Source organism: Mesoplodon densirostris, chromosome 9 (assembly GCF_025265405.1).
Source record: "Mesoplodon densirostris isolate mMesDen1 chromosome 9, mMesDen1 primary haplotype, whole genome shotgun sequence".
Lineage (NCBI taxonomy): Eukaryota > Metazoa > Chordata > Mammalia > Artiodactyla > Ziphiidae > Mesoplodon > Mesoplodon densirostris.
The window spans coordinates 11699133-11705621 of NC_082669.1; the positions used below are offsets into that span (position 1 = coordinate 11699133).

Here is a 6489-nt window from a genome sequence, read left to right on the forward strand (position 1 = left end):
GGCATGTAATGGAATAAAGAACAGATGTAGTCTACTTTAAGCAAGAATCTGAATGTGTTAAACAGTCTGACTCTTCCACACTGGAAAATATTCTTCAGAAGGGCTTACTTCTTTTGTTCCACAAATATTTATTGAGTAACTGCAATACAAGGACAAATGACATGCGACTACACAATAAGTTTTTTCCCAAACGTTTTAAACGATCAAATGTGCCAACTGTGCTTATGTCTCCAGTTGCCAGGAATAGACATATTGATTAAATGGAAGATTTTGTAAATTTGTGACAGTACTTCAATCACACACCAAAAACCACGATTAAATATAAAATGTAGATCATTCCTTGTACTGCGTTTTTTTGCCTAGTCCAAGTCTCCTTAATATTTTACTCTACGATTTAATTTTACATGCCAATCTCCTATCTCTTTATAAACTAACACGTGTGATCCCTTGCTGATAGTTTGATTCCTTTGGGTTGTTTAGTGGATTTGTACCGGACTGCTCACTTATTTTGTTAAAAAACAGCAGGCCTTTATCTGACAACAAAATGCACCTCTGTTGAGGGTGCCAATGTAGTCTAGTCACTGGAGCCTTAAATAAGGACCCCATGGAACTGGCTTTTCTGTTCTGACAGCAGTTAATTCAAGGAAAACAATTCAAGTTTTGTCCTCATACTTGTTTCCATCTGTGAAATGAGATATAGCATCAGTAACATGGGCACTGCCCAGATGAACTGACATACTAGAGGACTGAAAAATTTGATCAATTGCAGAATTCTGTAGAAATCAAGAATAATGAAAAATCGAAAATATCACCGAATGCATCCTTGTCACATAAAAGCCTGAGTCACACTGATTCTTTTATTCTCAAGAGAACCTGTAATATGATAACCTCTTAAATATCAAAACAAAATGCATAAATGTCAAAACCCATGGGAAAATGACAGTAACTAGAACTTTGTAGCAGTCTAGTCTCAGGAGAGGCTGCCAGCTCTACCTGTGCTTTTGGCTGTGATAAACATGAGAGTTGGAATCAATAGGAGATACGATAAATACAGTGCCTACATATGAAGAGGTACAGAGAAGATTACAGTTTTTATATAGCATGAGTATGTAAAAAACTAATAAACAGATGGTATTATTAAAAGCTAAAAACATGCCTTAAATTAGAAGGGGCAAAATAGTTGAAAATGTACCACAAGGAGCAAATACTTAGACTGAAGTTGAGAGTACATTCCCTAATGTCTTTTCCATTATTGCAAAAATGTGCTTTTCTAATACATTAATTTTCTAATGCATTTGTGTGTACAAATTACATGGCATATTACTTAAGACTTAAGATTTTAAAGAGAAATAATATGGTAAATAATATTTTTAATATATTATATTTATATGTGAAAAAGGGGTTAGTAATGTAAAATGAAAATATCATTAAAATGTACTACATATACATGTATGGTTAAATTTATGCATTTGTATAGATTAATAGAAGTCAAATTTTATAGAGACTTTTTTATTAACACATAGATTATATACTGTACTAGTCTAACTTTCCCATGCTTCTAATTTAGGGCAAAACTTACACGTATATGAGGCAGTTTAGGCAATGAGATAATAACCAGCTGACATAACAAATTTGAAATAACTAAAATTACATAGTGAATTTAAGCTAAATTTTCATATATTTGCTATCTATTATAAACTATAAATTATTCTTTTCAAAATTTGGTAAGTTGTAGTATTATTTAGTTTGATTGTGTGAATAATAAATACTTATGTGATAGAAGAGCTGATCTGAATAGTCTTACTAGCAAAATATGGAGATTTGGCAAAATGCCAACTAAGTTACTTTTGCATTCACTGATAAATTGGGTTGCCATCACAAGCATATAGTCACCGAGTTTCTAAGCAACCTAAGACTCCACACACTTCAGATACATAGGAGTCCACTGATCTTTCATTATCCTTAAGGGAAAAACATGAGAACCTGTGGTACCAAACTCAGTGGAAGATTCCCTGATTACCAAGTAGAGCAGTGACCCCTATATAACATCCCCTATATTGATAGATTTAATTTATTAAATAATGATATTTATGCTGGGGAATTAATTGATCAAAGTGCTAAGTGGATGAAATTAGGTACAGAAAATGGTCAATGTGCAGTATGTGATGGGCAGACAAATATTTGTTGAATGAATAAACAAGATGCAACACATAATCCAACTCTCCAAAGTCATGTACATAATGCTGACATTCACAAAGTCCTTGACTTTTCACATAAAAATATATCTGTTTGTGAATGGATAAAGAAGATGTGGCACATATATACAGTGGAATATTACTCAGCCATAAAAAGAAACGAAATTGAGTTATTTGTAGTGAGGTGGATGGACCTAGAGTCTGTCACACAAAGTGAAGTAAGTCAGAAAGAGAAAAACAAATACCATATGCTAACACATATATATGGAATCTTACAAAAAAAAAAAGGTCTGAAGACCCTAGCGACAGGACAGGAATAAAGATGCAGATGTAGAGAATGGACTTGAGGATATGGGGAGGGGGAAGGGTAAGCTGGGACAAAGTGAGAGAGTGGCATGGACTTATATACACTACCAAATGTAAAATAGATAGCTAGTGGGAAGCAGCCGCCTAGCACAGGGAGATCAGCTCGGTGCTTTGTGACCACCTAGAGGGGTGGGATAGGGAGGGTGGGAAGGAGGGAGACACAATAGAGAGGGGATATGGGGATATATGTATATGTATAGCTGATTCACTTCGTTATTAAGCAAAAACTAACACACCACTGTAAAGCAATTATACTCCAAAAAAGATGTTAAAAATAAAAATATATGTTTAGTAGCATTACTATACAGCATGTCATTTCAAGTTTTTTGTTTTCTAATTATTTACATTTAGGTAACATACATAATTTTAAGTCAGTAATTGTTTTGTGATTTTGGATCAAAATATTTAATTATGGGTTGTCTGGAATGCTTAAATAACAATTAACTACCAAAATGTCAAATAGAATTGTATAGGTGTGAGGTGCAAGGTTATGAATTATTCCTTGAATGAGCTTGTATTGACATTTCCTGTCCCTGTCTATGTTACACACTTTCTTTAGTATACTATCTTCATACAATACCCACTGAGGCAAACCACTGCCTTCAATTTTAATTCACAGTTTACAACTATTTAAGATAAACACAGTGAAATAAATTTAAGGTATACAAATGTTGTTTGTTCCTATAGAACACTGTATCATAATATGGATTGAAATAAAATGTCATTAATAGTAATGGTTATATGAGACCAATAAAACGATTATGTCTGGAATCTGTAAATTTTTATCTAATTCTTACACCTGGTTTTCTATGCCTCCCATTTTCATTCTATGTAGCTAGTTCTTGCCATGAAAAACCTCATAGGAGTGATTTGCAAACGGAAAATTGGCTTTAATCTAATGGCTAATTTTTTGACGTTACTTCCTATATCCTGTTGCATCAACAGTGAGGCAGTGGGATTCCTAAACCAAAGTAAACCCTGCAGCCTATATTTGCCAAGCTCTCCAGCTTGAAAATGAGCTGCTCTTTCCCCTGTTTCTTTCCTTAAAAAAAGAAACAATTACTCTGCGACATTTAAAAGAACACAGAGGCAACTCCTTCTCCAGGGATATCCCTACTTATTTTCTCATAGCAATTCCCTTGACTCTTTTCATCTTTCGTCTTTAGGACATTACAGTCTTCCTAGGAACCACATAACAACACGCACACTGGTCTTTAGGATAAGAAACAAAGCATCAGGGAATATTCTAGTTTGTGGAAAGCTGGAGATGCTAGCAACGTTGGGCAGGGTCTTGCAAAATGAACAAGTTCAGTTTTATGATAGTTATGACATTCTTTTGTCATGTAAGATTAGCAATATTTGGTGAGTATGCTATTATATATGCAACTCATAAGAATAAAGAAACTAAGACAAAAAGATATTCTAAAAGCCAATCAAGCCATTACAGTATACGCTACATTAGACAAAAAAATGTATGATTTTCCCCATATCTCTTAAGGCAATAATTCTGTAAAGGTTAAAGTTGATGACATGCATCCTCATGCACACACACACACATACTCAATGAATATTCATGATGTGGCCACTGTGTGCCTAGAATCCTGTCACAGAGAAGAAGAAAGCATGATCCCTACAGTGAGGTTTTCTGTAATGAACTTCAAATACTCACATATGAAATGCAATGAGGGAGTACTGAAGACTTTTAATCTACCATCTCGAAATGGGCAGTTGTGAATATTGTTCTAGTTGTGAATATTCATTCTAGAACTGTTTACTTAGCGTGTAATCAAAATCTGTAATTTAGTTATCTTTATCTTCTAAAATCTGGAAATTTTCATAATAAATGTAACAATGAGGTTTTTACTGCTGGAATTAATGGTCTCAAAAGATTTACGAATTGGCTAGAAATATTACTGGCCTAAGTCTCTACCCTCACATTATAGGCTATAAAAACCCACTAAGCCCAGTTCAGAAATGGCCCATTGTCCAGCTCTTGATTTCATGGCATTCCTCGTTGCCTGACTGGGACTGGATGGTTAGCTGAATTCTGTAGTTAGTATGTTAAGTCTGTGCCTCTGAGGAATCTTCCATGCAAGAACTACTGGGATACTTAAAAGGACTGGGTGTCACAGAGCACATGGAGCAGGTTGGGTTCCTGCTGGCTACTTAACTCCTTCCATCAGAAGCCAATTCTGAGAAGGTTTCTCTGTAGCTGTCTTTCGAAGAGATCTATAGCTCACCCTACTGTTGTTTATTGGAAGCTACCAGTATTTAACAAGATCACCCAATAATAGTGTGTGCCCAAATTGGCTTGGATAGTTTAGCAACGCTTACCTTCAAGGAGGTCATATTTTAGAGGTGTAGCTCAGACACAGAGGACAATTCTACATGAAGATCCCAGTGTAAACAACCACAAGTCTCCAGGCTCACAGGACATTCACATTTACTCAGATATAAATAGCTGTGACTGTTAGTTCAAAGACCTTTTACCCACTTCCATGTGTGACACATTTCTTCTCTCTCTCGTTTGTGACCTTTATATTACAAAATGTGAAGGAATTTTAAGAATCATCTAGTCTTAATCATTTAGCAGATGAAGTTTCAGAGGTCTGGGGAAATGCTCGTTTTACACTGCCCTAGTGGCAGTTAAAAAACAAAACTCCTCAGCTAGAATACTCTCTATTTTTCTCCTTTTCACATATCTTGTCCCAGGATGTGGCCTGATATTTGCTAATGTATTACTTTAGTTTTTTTGTGTATGTCATTGTACTCTGTTCTTCTTCAGCAGTGCTAGTCAGTTTAATATTAATTTCCTGGATAATTGGAATAATTTACACCTCTTCGATTCCCATACACTGTACCCTGTTACTAGAGTGAAGTTAGGTTTTTTTTAATTATTCTGGTTCCAATGCTCTTTTGACTTTTAAAATTTTACTTTGTTTTAAATATGTTTTTTAAATTATTTAAATTAAATTATTAAATATAAAAGTAGAATACTATTTCTTCTCCCTTATAAGGACAACTGGAAAAGTTCTAAGAAAGGATAAGGGGGAGGACAAATATTTGTTAACATATTATCATGCTAAATGCTTCCATGTCATTATTTAAGCCTACAAAAAGTTCTATAGTTAGGTATTGTTAACCACATTTTTACAGAGGGCATAACTGACAGAGAAAATTAGGAAAATTAGATAAATGCTAAGATTTCCAGGATTTGTATGAAATAGGTCACCTTGGGTTTATGCATCCAGGTGACAAGTAATATCAAAGATTAGTTGGAAGACATAAGGATGCATGATCATGTAAGGCATTTTCTTGCCCATATCTAAATCCTTACCTTGTGTCAATATAAATCTCTCAGCAAATGCAGTGTGCTATGCTACTGTGATGTTTCAGAATTATTTTCATTATTTTCATATACAGATTATAGTTAAAATAACTCATTTGTTCACAAAATTACTTAATTTAATAAACTATTCCTCCTTGCACTAGATATTGCTGGGTCCAGAAATTATGAAAATAAAATAAGTAAAACTCTAGCTTCATGGAATGACAGATAGACATATAGAAAAATTATTATAAAATCAAACAATAGATGGTCTAGTGGAAGGTTTATGGTACAGTGGAAAACCTACAGAGGGGGGAGGTTTTAGAAGGAGAGATGACAAACTTCTCAGAGGACCTGATATTTCAGCTTCCTCCTCAAGCATGAGTCAGAGAACAATTACCATGTATTGGCTAACACAGAGAACACATTGGCTAACATAAAGGCAGAGAATATTTCTCCATCTTTTGAAGGATACAGCAGTTTCTACCAGAAGCCAGTGACTTCAAGGAAGAAAATGTGAAAAGTTGCTGTGGCTACATTAAAATATATAAGATTAGAGGGAATTCAATGCAAATGAATTGAGTGTCTGCTATGTCCAGG

General features: G+C 34.5%; 1 protein-coding gene across 1 annotated transcript in view; it reads right to left on the reverse strand.

Moving 5' to 3' along the window:
• Positions 1-4983, reverse strand: part of LOC132495670 (platelet glycoprotein 4) — a 61421-nt gene extending 56438 nt beyond the window's left edge. The window contains exon 1 of the mRNA XM_060107553.1: positions 4896-4983. The gene's annotated coding sequence lies outside the window, so the exon portion shown is untranslated. The remainder of the gene's footprint in view (positions 1-4895) is intronic.
• Between the last annotated feature and the right edge of the window lie 1506 nt (positions 4984-6489).